Source organism: Phyllobates terribilis, unplaced genomic scaffold (genome assembly GCF_046119375.1).
Source record: "Phyllobates terribilis strain yellow unplaced genomic scaffold, ASM4611937v1 Scaffold_10__3_contigs__length_209671492, whole genome shotgun sequence".
Taxonomy (NCBI): domain Eukaryota; kingdom Metazoa; phylum Chordata; class Amphibia; order Anura; family Dendrobatidae; genus Phyllobates; species Phyllobates terribilis.
In genome coordinates this window covers 107775547-107789120 of record NW_027362770.1, presented here as the reverse complement: position 1 = coordinate 107789120, position 13574 = coordinate 107775547, and the positions used below count along the sequence as shown (strand labels likewise).

The window sequence follows — 13574 nt, the reverse complement described above, 5'->3', positions numbered from 1 at the left end:
TCCACCAGAAAGAAGATCAGCCGTAAGTTACTATATATAACAGTAATCTCTTATATGGTCACCAGGACTGATGCCTAGCACTATGTGTCACCATATGGTGGTAATATCAGTGTTGGTCTTTGTAAAGAGTAGAGATTTTTTTTTTTTGGAACAGCGCGGTCATCCACTGAGGTTCCCCTATACCTATTATTAAGGTCTGCCACCATAGTTGTAATCAGGGTTACAAGTTAGGGGCCCACTCAGATGTTTCACCCCTCCCCCGAGCTGAACCCCTCGCCACGTCTCTGGTACTCACATTATACTACTTTTTGGAGACTAATACTTTGAACCTGCAGTATTTTTCCAGTGGAATCTACAGCAAAATGAGTACAATGTAAAGGAAAAATTGCATCTATTAATTTGCATGAAATATCCACTGCAGATACACTGGTGGCCAAAAGTATTGGCACCCCTGCAATTCTGTCAGATAATACTCAGTTTCTTCCTGAAAATGATTGCAATCACAAATTCTTTGGTATTATTATCTTCATTTAATTTGCTTGCAAGGAAAAAACACAAAAGAGAATGAAGCAAAAATCAAATCATTGATCATTTCACACAAAACTCCAAAAATGGGCCAGACAAAAGTATTGGCACCCTCAGCCTAGTACTTGGTTGCACAACCTTTAGTCAAAATATCTGCGAACAGCCGCTTCCGGTAACCATCAATGAGTTCCTTACCATGCTCTGCTGGAATTGTAGACCATTCTTCTTTGGCAAACTGCTCCAGGTCCCTGATATTTGAAGGGTGCCTTCTCCAAACTGCCATTTTGAGATCTCTCCACAGGTGTTCTATGGGATTCAGGTCTGGACTCATTGCTGGCTACCTTAGAAGTCTCCAGTGCTTTCTCTCAAACCATTTTATAGTGCTTTTGGAAGTGTGTTTTGGGTCATTGTCCTTCTGGAAGACCCATGACCTCTGGGCCCTACATTATGCTGCAAAATTTGTTGGTAGTCTTCAGACTTCATAAAGCCATGCACACGGTCAAGCAGTCCAGTGCCAGAGGCAGCAAAGCAACCCCAAAACATCAGGGAACCTCCGCCATGTTTGACTGTAGGGACCGTGCTCTTTTCTTTGAATGCCTCTTTTTTTTTCCTGTACACTCTATGTTGATGCTTTTTCCCAAAAAGCTCTACTTTTGTCTCATCTGACCAGAGAACATTCTTCCAAAACGTTTTAGGCTTTCTCAGGTAAGTTTTGGCAAACTCCAGCCTGGCTTTTTTATGTCTCGGGGTAAGAAGTGGGGTCTTCCTGGGTATCCTACCATACAGTCCCTTTTCATTCAGACGCCGACGGATAGTACGGGTTGACACTGTTGTACCCTTGGACTGCAGGGCAGCTTGAACTTGTTTGGATGTTAGTCGAGGTTCTTTATCCACCATCCGCACAATCTTGCGTTGAAATCTCTCGTCAATTTTTCTTTTCCGTCTGACGCGCCCCCTGGACCTGTGTTGTGCAGGGGAACCCGGAACCGGGCCTGTTGTAGAATGCTGGGGGTTGTAGTCTCCGTGTGGCGGTGACCCGGTCCGTGCCCAGGGTGGTCAAACCAGTGGCAGTCTTAATGTATAGCAAATGTCCGACTACGCCACCCGTGGATTGCGGTCAGTGGGGACCGCCGCTGCGCTGCCGACCGCTGAGGCTGATGTTGTTTGCGCAGCCGAGTATGGGATAACTCCCCACGGGAGAAGTATTGCCTCAGGGCAGCTAATGTGAGAGATGATGGGAGTGATGGTGTGAGGGTCCCAGTGCTAATGGTGCTGGTGCGGCAAGGAATCACAGAGACGTGAGGTGCAGTTCAGGGTCTTTACTGATGGTACAAGGCAGACCCTCCCGGGAGTACTGGCTAGTATAAGGGGCCTGGTCAGTCTGCGAGCAAGCATGAGTTCCCCTGGCCAGGTGGAGTTGTAGGCCTCCCCGTTTATCTGCACTCTTCCTGGCTACCTTGATGTCAGCGGTTACAAGTAGCCCACGTCCCTGAGTATACCGTGTGGTGCTCACCCGTATGGCTGGTGACTTGGGGCCTTCTGTTAGCCTCCGCTCCTGGATGGCGGCGCTGGTCCCTTCTTTGTGACTGAGCCTCCGGGCTTCTATGGCCAGAGGACCTGGAATCCCCTGCCAGTTGGTTTCTGCTGCTGGGTATATATCAGTCCCCACAGCCTCGGACTCCTGTGTCCGGTTTTAGTAACTTCAGCTAGGGCGAGCTATATCTCTGCTCACAGCCTCTGGCCTTCAGCTGCTGCTCCTACAGAGCTCCTGTTCTCACTTTCCCTCTCCAGGCTCTGACTCTTCTGCTTGTTCTGCAGGCTCTGTCTAACCTAACCCTGCCCCAGACCCAGTTTATAAGGGCAGATTCCTCCCCTCCCAGGTCTGGGCGGGCAGTGTTGCATGCTTATGGCTCCTGACCAGAGAAACCTCCCACTTGCTCTCAGACATAATATCTCTATTACTGTGGCAACCAGACCCCTGGGGTGTCACATTCCCCCCTAGTAAATTTTAGTACTCCGGGACTAAACACATTTTTAAAACATAATAACAGGGCATAAACAATAATACGATAACATATTTACAAGAAGCTGTAGTTCTTTAAAGGTCACGGCGTGTCCGCAACCGGGTGTCCATATCACCCAAGGTGAAGTTTTAAGCGAAGTAGGGGACCTGTCCAAAGCAAACCCCTTGCGTTGGCCTTGGGCATGGCTGCAAGGGTAGACTAACTACTTTGGGCCACAAGGAGGCCACGCCAGACAGGTTTTCTCTTCCGCGGCTGTCTTCGCAAGAGGCACCAAGGTGCAACTATCTACAAAATTGTTCCGGTTATCCAGCGTCCATAACCTGTTAGTCCATAAAAATCTGCAGGGTAACTGAGAAACATAATTAATAACAGGCAACAAACATAAACCATAAACAGTTAGCAGATAAATTCACAGTGCATTAGTTTAGATTCTCCAGCGAGCGGGCATCTGACCTCTAGTGACTCTAGTGGACCTACGGAGCTCACTAACTGGTTCTGCACTACAGGGTGTAGGAGGTGTTATGGGTAAGCTGGGCAGCTGTCTGCGCACTCTTTGGCTCACTAGGGGCACGGCAGGCTCACTACTAGCAGAGGGTTGATCCTCCTGTACTGCTGGTGTGGACTCTTCTGCCTCTTGGGCTGGCTGCTCTTCCAGCTCTACCGGTTCCTCTGTAGGCACTTGCGGGGCTGGCTGGAGAAAGGTGAGGACGGGTACCACGACAGCGCCGTTTACTTGTGTCCAAGACCGGGGGAAGTCTCCGAGTACGGTACTGATAATTTCTTCCCTTTCCTCTGCGGGTTGAGGGTTTCCTTGATCTTCTTCAGGGCTTTGCAGCTGCTCGGGACACTTCTTCCGGTGGTCTCTGGAGACAATGGCTGTGGTTTCTCCTCCATCTTTACTGATTACGCAGATTTTTGGGTTCTCATAGCTTGATGGCAGTACGGTGTACGGGTCCTTCTCCCACTGGTCGTCCAATTTGTGGAGCCGCCTCTTCCTCTTCAAGACCTGCTCTCCAGGTACCAGGGGAACAGCGGGAGCATACTGGTTATAAGCCTTCTCTTGCCTTTCTCTAGCTTGAGATAGACTTCGCTCGACGCTCTCCTGTACTTTCCGATACTGCTGCTGCCGTTCTGTATCCCAGTCTGCCTCTGGCGAGGTGTCCTCAGGCGTCAGGACTCCCATATCCAGGTCAATAGGCAGCTTACCAGGTCTTGCTCTCATTAGGTAAGCCGGGGTACAGTTGGTGGAACCTACAGGGATGTGGTTATACAGGTCCACCAGATCGGGCAGTTTCTCAGGCCACAGACTGCGTTCTTCCAGGGGCAATGTTTTTAGCAGATCTATCACCACCTGGTTCATCTTCTCGCAGAGTCCATTGGTTTGAGGGTGATAGGGCGTTGTTCTTATCTTCTTGCAGCCATACAGGTTGCAGAACTCCTGGAAGACCTCCGCTTCAAAGGCTGGTCCTTGGTCTGTCAACACTTGGTCCGGGTGGACGGCAGAAGTGCTGCTGGAAGGCTCTAGCTGCTGTTTGAGCCGTTAAGTCCTTGACCGGGACCACCACCAGGAACCGGGAGTAATGATCTACGATTGTGAGGGTGTAGACATACCCAGATCTGCTTGGAGCCAGTTTCACATGGTCCAGGGCTACCAGTTCCAGTGGCTGTCTGGTGATGATGGGCTGCAGGGGAGTCTTCTGGCTGGCTCGGTCTTTTCTTCTCAGGTGGCACGGGCCACAGTCTCTGCACCACCTCTCGATGGCTCCTCTCATGCCTACCCAGTAGAACCGTTCACGCAACAAGAACTCCAGCTTCTTCCATCCGAAATGCCCTGCTCCGTTGTGGTATGCCTCCAGAACCATAGCCGCGTCTCGTCTTGGGACCACTACCTGCCAGGTCAACTCATGTGTTCGAGAGTTAACCATTCTCCAGCACAGCTTCTCCCTGTAGAGGAACAGCTTACTTTTCTCCTTCCACAGTTGCTTGCTCTCCTCCGGAGCATCTGGGTCAAGACGGGCATCGGCCTGGGTCAGCATTTCCTTCACCAAATGGACTGCGGGATCACTGTCTTGCGTCTCCGCCCAGTTGTAGTGGGGCAAGGGATTGAACGTCACGGAGCGCCTGTCCTTCACACGGTGGGAATACAGGGTAATCCCATGACGGTGGAACGCAGGGAGCTCAACTTCTTCCAGATCTTCTGGATCTTCCCCTACGTCCAGTAAGTTCGGCATTCTAGACAGGGCATCCGCGTTGGCATTTGAGCGTCCTGCCCGGTATTTGATGGTGAATTCAGAGTTGGACAGGCGGGCCATCCATCTCTGTTCCAGGGCACCGAGCCTTGCAGTGTCCAGGTGTGTCAACGGATTGTTATCCGTGTACACGGTGAATTTGGAGGAGGCAAGGTAATGCTTGAAACGTTCGGTCACTGCCCACACTACTGCCAGGAACTCCAGCTTGAATGAGCTAGAATTCTCAGGGTTCCTCTCCGTGGGCCGTAGCTTTCGGCTGGCGTAAGCGATTACCCGTTCTTTCCCTTGCTGGATCTGGGACAGTACGGCTCCTAGCCCGATGTTGCTTGCGTCCAGGGCTGGCTGTAGTCTGGATATGCCAGGATTTCATCCCCCGTGAGGGCCATCTTCAGCTGGCAGAAGGACTCCTCTTCCAGCTTTTCCCACCTAAAGGGCGGCTTCTGGTTTTTGGCTTTCCGAGATTGACCTATCAGGAGGTCCTGCATAGGGACTGCCATTTTGGTGAAACCGGGAATGAATCTTCGGTAGTAGCCTACCAACCCGAGGAACTACCGCACTTCCTTTATGCTGGATCGTCTTGGCCAGTCCTTAATCACGGTGATCTTATCAGGGTCAGGAGCCACTCCGTCAGCACTCACCACGTGTCCCAGGTATTGCACCTTTGGTTTCAGGAGGTGACACTTGGAGGGTTTCACCTTTAGGCTGTAGTTTGCCAGAGCTTCGAACACTTCTGCCAGGTGTTTCAGGTGGTCCTCGTAGGTCTTGGAATAGACGATGACATCGTCCAGGTATAACAGGACCGTCTCGAAGTTCCGGTGTCCCAGACAGCATTCCATCAACCGTTGGAAGGTTCCTGGTGCGTTGCAGAGCCCGAACGGCATACAGTTAAATTCGCTGAGACCCATCGGGGTGGTGAATGCGGTCTTCTCCCGGTCCGCCTCTGCTACAGGAACCTGCCAGTACCCGCTAGTGAGATCCAAAGTAGAGAAGAAGTTAGCAGATTTTAATGCAGCTAAGGACTCTTCTATCCTTGGTAACGGGTACGCATCTTTGTGTGTGATACGGTTGACCTTCCTGTAGTCTACACACATTCTCATGGTGTTGTCTTTCTTTTTCACTAAGACTAGTGGAGCTGCCCAGGGGCTACAGCTGTCCCTGATTACCCCAGCCTCCTTCATGTCTCTAAGCATCCCCTTGGCGTGTTGGTAGTGTGCCGGGGTACGGGTCGGTATCTCTCCTTTATGGGAGGATGGTCTCCCGTGGGGATGTGGCGTTCTACCCCCTTTACTCGCCCGAAGTCTAGCGGGTGTTTACTAAACACTCTCTCGTACTCTCGAACCACCCGATAGACTCCCTGTTTCTGGTGTGAGGGAGTGGAGTCAGTACCCAAATGCAGTTGCTGACACCAGTCCTCCATTGGTTTCTTAGAGCCGTTACCTTCCTCTGGTTGAGATGGAGGCAAGGGTTCCACGGCCTGTACAGAGTTCTGGTTGATGGTGAACAATTTGGCTAGTGTGGCATACCGGGGCAGGTGCACTTCTCTCTCCCCGATATTTATGATGCGAACTGGCACCCTTCCATGGCGTACATCGACAACCCCCCGTGCTGTCAAAATGGTGGGCCTACTGTCTGAGTAGACGGGTTCTACCATTGCTTGGTAGTCTCTACCTCTTAGACCAATAGCTGCCCGGCACCAAATCATCATCTCACTTTTTGGGGGCATGGCAATAGGGAACGGGTCACACATTCTCACGCTACCTATCTCACCACCAGATAGTTCCACCTGTTGCCGCTTCATCAGTGCCCGGATCTCTTTTTGGAGCACACGCTGCTGGCCGGAACTGGCATTCTTGGCAACCTGCTGTAAAATGAGAATCACCTCTGCAAGACAATTTTCAATCACATTAGTTCCCAAGGTTATTCTAGGGTGAGTCTCATAACGGTCTATGTCCACTATAATCAGTCCTTGTGCCGCCAGTTCGACTTTACCGATCTTAATGGTCACCTCTTTGAATCCCACCTGCGGCACGGGCTGACCATTGCTGGCGATGATACTCAGGTCGTCATCTGGGTAGCGGGTTATGTCCAAGTCATTCCAGTACTGTTTAAAGAGCACGTACGGGATGGTGGTCACCTGTGACCCAGTGTCTAGTAAGGCACTCATAGGAATGCCATCCAGTACCACAGGCAAGATTGGCCGTCCCCCTACGTATTTATCACGCCAGTTTGATGGCCCTGATGGTCTTATGCCTGGGGGTTGGCCCTCTACCCCAGGTTGTGCCCGTTTAAATGACAGTACCTTGCCACATGTCCGGGTTGATTGCAGCGGCGGCAGATGGGTCGTCCGTCCTCATTGTATCTGTCGCTGGGTCTTCCTCTGGCCGGTGGGGTCCTCCTCAGTCGGCGCCACGGGACGTCCTCCGGTCCGGATGCCAGCTGGATCTTTCCTGGAGAAGAGACCTGTAAAGACTGCAGAGTTCTGGTTAGCGCGGCAACGCTCTTAGTCAGCTCTTGGACCTGATGGTGCAGGTCTGTAGCCGGGTCACTGTTTAAAGCCTGCGCATCAGCTCCCACAGGCCCTGCAGACAAGGGCGCCGTCTCCTGGTGGTAAGTGATAGCAGGGCGCCTGTAGGTCACAGCGCCACCTGGTGCCGGTTCTCGGAGCACCCGGATGGCTCTGTCCTTGAACTGTGCAAAGTCCAGGTCAGGGTCCTGTAAGGCCATTGCCCGCAACTGGGTTCGGTGGGCATTGCACAGTAGACCCTCAATAAATTGTTCAGTCAACAGCTTATCTTCATTTCCCACGCTGTCAGGGTCTGCCTGCTTAATGGCTCTCAGGGCCTCTTGTAGGTTTAGAGCATAGTCTCTTATACTCTCATGTGCCCGCTGTTTACACCCGTAAAATCGGAGCTTTATTTCGGCTGAGGTGCGGGTATCAAATGTGTCTTTCAGCCGGGCTAGTATTTCTCTGACAGTCCTCTTCCTCCCAGGTGGCCAGGACTTTACCTCCCTTTGGGCTGCCCCGATTAATTGGGCCACCAGGATGCTCACTTTTTGCTCTTCTGTGAGGGGGTACACCTGGAAGAGGCTATCCAGTCTTTCTCTAAAGTAATTTAGAGTATGTGACTCCCCTGAGTACTGGGGTAGCCAGGTTGCCCCCGGGATATAGGGCATGGTGAATGGCATGACTGCTGCAGCGGTTGCGCTGGCGGTGGCTGTGGCAGTGGAGCTCCCCTCGGTATCCGGCATCCTCCTCCCCCCTAGTGGACCGTGGCCTACCTTGCGATGCTCTTCTTCCGTAGGCCGCGGCTCCGCAGTCGATCGTCGGGGTTGAGGACCTGGCGTCGCGCTCCGATGACGTCAGCGTCGCTCTTCCTCCCTTCCAGGACCTTGCGCAGCGTCAGAGCGTGGGGCGGAGCTTTGGATCTCGCGCGCTTTCGGCGTCCACGCCCCTCTTCTTCCCGTGTGGCGTCCCGAAGATGGCGTCCGAAGGCGGGAAGCAGCTGCGGATGGAGGGAAGAAGGCAGAAGACGGCGAGAAACGGTCCAAGATGGCGTCTGATGGCGGGAATCGGCTCCGGATGGCGGGAAACGACTCCGGACGGCGGGAAACTTCACCACAGGTAAGTATAAAAGTCTCTTTTTCAGGCACGCAGTACCCCGGAGGTTGCGGGCACGAAATCCTGCCGACTACGCCAAAGTTGACGTGCCCCCTGGGCCTGTGTTGTGCAGGGGAACCCGGAACCGGGCCTGTTGTAGAATGCTGGGGGTTGTAGTCTCCGTGTGGCGGTGACCCGGTCCGTGCCCAGGGTGGTCAAACCAGTGGCAGTCTTAATGTATAGCAAATGTCCGACTACGCCACCCGTGGATTGCGGTCAGTGGGGACCGCCGCTGCGATGCCGACCGCTGAGGCTGATGTTGTTTGCGCAGCCGAGTATGGGATAACTCCCCACGGGAGAAGTATTGCCTCAGGGCAGCTAATGTGAGAGATGATGGGAGTGATGGTGTGAGGGTCCCAGTGCTAATGGTGCTGGTGCGGCAAGGAATCACAGAGACGTGAGGTGCAGTTCAGGGTCTTTACTGATGGTACAAGGCAGACCCTCCCGGGAGTACTGGCTAGTATAAGGGGCCTGGTCAGTCTGCGAGCAAGCAGGAGTTCCCCTGGCCAGGTGGAGTTGTAGGCCTCCCCGTTTATCTGCACTCTTCCTGGCTACCTTGCTGTCAGCGGTTACAAGTAGCCCACGTCCCTGAGTATACCGTGTGGTGCTCACCCGTATGGCTGGTGACTTGGGGCCTTCTGTTAGCCTCCGCTCCTGGATGGCGGCGCTGGTCCCTTCTTTGTGACTGAGCCTCCGGGCTTCTATGGCCAGAGGACCTGGAATCCCCTGCCGGCTGGTTTCTGCTGCTGGGTATATATCATTCCCCACAGCCTCGGACTCCTGTGTCCGGTTTTAGTAACTTCAGCCAGGGCGAGCTATATCTCTGCTCACAGCCCCTGGCCTTCAGCTGCTGCTCCTACAGTGCTCCTGTTCTCACTTTCCCTCTCCAGGCTCTGACTCCTCTGCTTGTTCTGCAGGCTCTGTCTAACCTAATCCCGCCCCAGACCCAGTTTATAAGGGCAGATTCCTCCCCTCCCAGGTCTGGGCGGGCAGTGTTGCATGCTTATGGCTCCTGACCAGGAAACCTCCCACTTGCTCTCAGACATAATATCTCTATTACTGTGGCAACCAGACCCCTGGGGTGTCACACGTCCACATCTAGGGAGGTTAGCCACAGTGCCATGGGCTTTAAACTTCTTGATGACACTGCGCACGGAAGACACAGGAACATTCAGGTCTTTGGAGATGGACTTGTAGCCTTGAGATTGCTCATGCTTCCTCACAATTTGGTTTCTCAAGTCCTCAGACAGTTCTTTGGTCTACTTTCTTTTCTCCATGCTCAATGTGGTACACACAAGGACACAGGACAGAGGTTGAGTCAACTTTAATCCATGCTAACTGGCTGCAAGTGTGATTTAGTTATTGCCAACACCTGTTAGGTGCCACAGGTAAGTTACAGGTGCTGTTAATTACACGAATTAGAGAAGCATCACATGATTTTTCAAACAGTGCCAATACTTTTGTCCACCCCCTTTTTTAGGCTTGGTGTGGAATTATATCCAATTTGGCTTTAGGACAATTCTTTTTGTGTTTTTTCATTGAAGACAAGGTAAATGAAGATAATAATACCAAAGAATTTGTGATTGCAATCATTTTCAGGAAGAAACTGAGTATTATCTGACAGAATTGCAGGGGTGCCAATACTTTTGGCCACCACTGTACATCCCCTCGTGTGGACATTCCCAAACGGGCCTATATTATGGATCTAGTGAATGTGGGACTTGGTAAATATGGTTACTGTATAAGGCTATGTGCCCACGATGCAGAAATGCTCAGGATTTTTTCCTGAGCGTTTCTGCATCTCCCTGGCAGAAAAAAAAGCATGCGAATTGTACATGCGGATTGTACATGCGGATTGTACATGCGGATTGTACATGCGGATTGTACATGCGTTTTCCTGCCAGGGACATGCGGATGTGAAGCGTTCTTCACTTGCAACCAGCATCAATTTATATACTGTGACCCGAGAGAATGTCAAAAAATAAAAAAATAAATGTATACTTACCCCCCGCAGTCTTGATTCCCTCCGTCCCAGCTGCCGGCAGCGGTAGAGTGAAGGACCTGCCGACGTCAGCGTCGCGTGACCCGTCACATGACTCTGATGTCAGCGCAGGTCCTTCATTCCATCGCGAACTGCAGCCAAGCAAGGAGGAGCGCACCGCGGGCCGCCAGAAGGTAAGTATATATTTATTTTTTATTTTATTATTTTTTCACAGGTTCTATGGTACCCGGGTCAGGAGAAGAGTCTCCTGTCCTCCACACCCGGGTACCATCCGCACATTGGAACGCATGGAATGCGCAACTACATATACAATGATGCGTAATCCATGCGGCCTAATGCAAGTCAATGGCGGCGAAAACTCAGCACTTCCGCAAAATAATTGGTAGTGCTGCGTTTTTTTCCGCAATGATAATCCGCAGCGAAAATTTCCGCAGCATGTGCACAGCACATACAGATTATCATTGGGGATCATGGCAGGCCTTCTACCATGCATTTTTTAAGCGTTTCTGCAGCCTTTTTGCCGCTGCGGAAACGCTTAAAAAACGCATCGTGGGCACACAGCCTAAACTTCCACTGCATAGACTCCTAGGTGCTTAAAGGGGTTTTCGGGTTTTGGAAACCCCCTGTCCCTTGGGTGCAGTTTGTTCTAAAAAAAACTAATTGTCCTTTATTCACCCTTCCCAGGTTCAGCTTTGAGGCTCTGCTCTGATGTCTCGTTGGCAGTGCTACAGCCAATAACTGAGCTTATTGGCTCTGACTGGCTCATGCCATCTGCTTGGGAAAGACGCTGAGCTCACTGATTGGCCACAGCGCTGTTAACATCATGTCAGCACTGCAGACAACAGACACTAGGAGCAGCAGTGGAGCGCTGGACCCGGGGAGGGTGAATAAAGAAGAGTTTGTTCTTTTATAACAAACTGCAGCAATTGGGACAGGGGTTTTCCAAAAGCGGAAAATTCCTTTAAAAGATACCAAGTGTCTTTTTAGTAACTCTCAGAAATATTTACCACTTGGCATCTCCATATGGTCAACTTCACATGACCGTATTTTCGGTCCGATTGCTGTCCCTGAGGAGACACGGACAGCAATCAGACCAATGATATTCAATGGGGCAGTACAGACTAGCATTTTTTTTCATGAACAGAGTCCAGCGTGAGAAAAAAAAGAATCGCAGCTTGCACTCCGCATGTCGGATCACACTTGTCCATTCATGTCTATGGGTGTGCAGACAACATCGTATTCCTTACAGAGCCACCATAAGCATCAGATTTTAACGGATACGTTGCGATTCTTTAGCATAGGAAACTATAAACGGTCTTCATGTATAAAAACAGCAGAAATAAATCCTCAGGGTTTTCTGGATGAAACAAACTATTTTTATATGCTTGTATGAACTTAAAAGTTGAAAAAAGTAATTTTTCTTATAATGGAGGCCTATGCAATCTATCCAGGGTTGGACTGGCCCACCAGAGAACCGGAGAATCCTCCGGTGGGCCCTGGCTTCTCCTTCAGGAGAGTTCATAGTGCAAACTTTGCAGCTGCCTTGGAGCTTTTGAGCGGGGGAGAAAGGTGGGCTATCAGAATCAAATCCTCTGGTGGGCCCAATGTTCTTCAGTCTGACACGGCATCTATCTATGCAGGGTGCTGATTGGGGTGTTAAAGTAAGCCCATAGGCACACTATATAAAGAGATTTATACAGGGGCTGATTTCTTTGCCCCGGGTGAAGCACAGCCCAGCTACAGCTCTTCCTCACCTATAACATGAAGGAGCACCTGCTGTATTTTATATTTCTGTCTGAGAATTGTGGACGGTCCTTTATAGGTCTCTATTTAGCCAAAGGATTCATGAATTGTCTAGAATGAGGACACGAGATAAATCGATTGTTGTGTTTCCTTTTCGACAAATGAGAATGGATTAGCTCTTTGTAAACCGCAAGCAGGTAAATCAGCGTCTGGTCACATCATCTGGTCTATCCTCAATAACACACATATTTCTACCTATACCATCATTATATGCGCATAAATACAAAGCAAAGATATTTATAAAGTAAAGCAATAACAGGCTGACATTGTATCCACATTCTTTACATGTACTTGTATATACAATGGGCACTGGGTGCCAGTTACATTCTTACCAGGTCAGATGAGCTGCAGAGGAGGCAGTGGATGAATCTTCAGCTCCTTGTTTGGATGTTTCCTTGTACTGAGGTTCCTTGAGATGAGAAGGCATCAGGGAGACGATCAAGCTTGCAAATATTTTCTTTCTAAACATAAGGCTCTGTCCTGCAGCCATGTCAGGGGGGATGCAGATGACATTACACTTCAAGGGGCATTTTCCTCTTCATCTAAGTTATATGATGAGTGCTCAATCAGGGGTATAACACACCCATGCATCAGCCAGCATGTGCACTATGAGCAGTATGCACTGACCCCAGGGTTCCTGGACATTTCCTACAGGCAGACTTGATGTGCTGAGAGCAGGATGTGGGATTTGCTAAAGGTTCAGCCTCCAAAGACCACAAGTAAAATGAAAGGATGGTGCTAATTGTAAGAGGAGTGACTGTGTTTTTTTCCAATAAGGAGCAATAGAGGGATCTGGTGACACCTAGTGGGAAAATGGGAGTATGCAGGCACAAGATCATGATACATCATACAGATCTATGATAGGTTAAAGAGCTTTTCCAGGATTGAAGGGGTGGTCCAAAACTAACATTGATTTAATCCTAAATGTCTAACTATATAATGTGAATTATGTGTTACTCTGTAATCTCTCCATTTGTCTGTACAAGTCCCCTCTGAAATGTAAAGTGTAGCGGAATATGTTGATGCTATAGAAATAAAAATATTATTATAATTGCTTTTTTAATATACTTTAATAAAAAATTCCATATCATTCCCTCTGTACTGTAACTTCTTTATTCTTTTTTTTACTAACTTCCTTTTTGATGACTTTTCATTTGAGAATCCCCAGTGCATGATCAGAGTGTCATTCTATCTCTGTTTTACATGGGCTGTAAACATACATATTTATAATCTATGAATCTGTTCCCATGCTTGTGGATTTTTTGAGGACCCATTTGTCTATAAAAACATCACGAAGACGTGTTCATATTTGA

The 13574-nt window shown here is 50.0% G+C and overlaps 1 protein-coding gene across 2 annotated transcripts in view; it reads right to left on the bottom strand.

Moving 5' to 3' along the window:
* The window catches only part of RELL2 (RELT like 2), a 161967-nt gene extending 148965 nt beyond the window's left edge, over positions 1-13002 (bottom strand). For both annotated transcript variants that reach the window (XM_073649729.1, XM_073649731.1), the window contains exon 1: positions 12594-13002. The gene's annotated coding sequence lies outside the window, so the exon portion shown is untranslated. The remainder of the gene's footprint in view (positions 1-12593) is intronic.
* Positions 13003-13574: the final 572 nt, after the last annotated feature.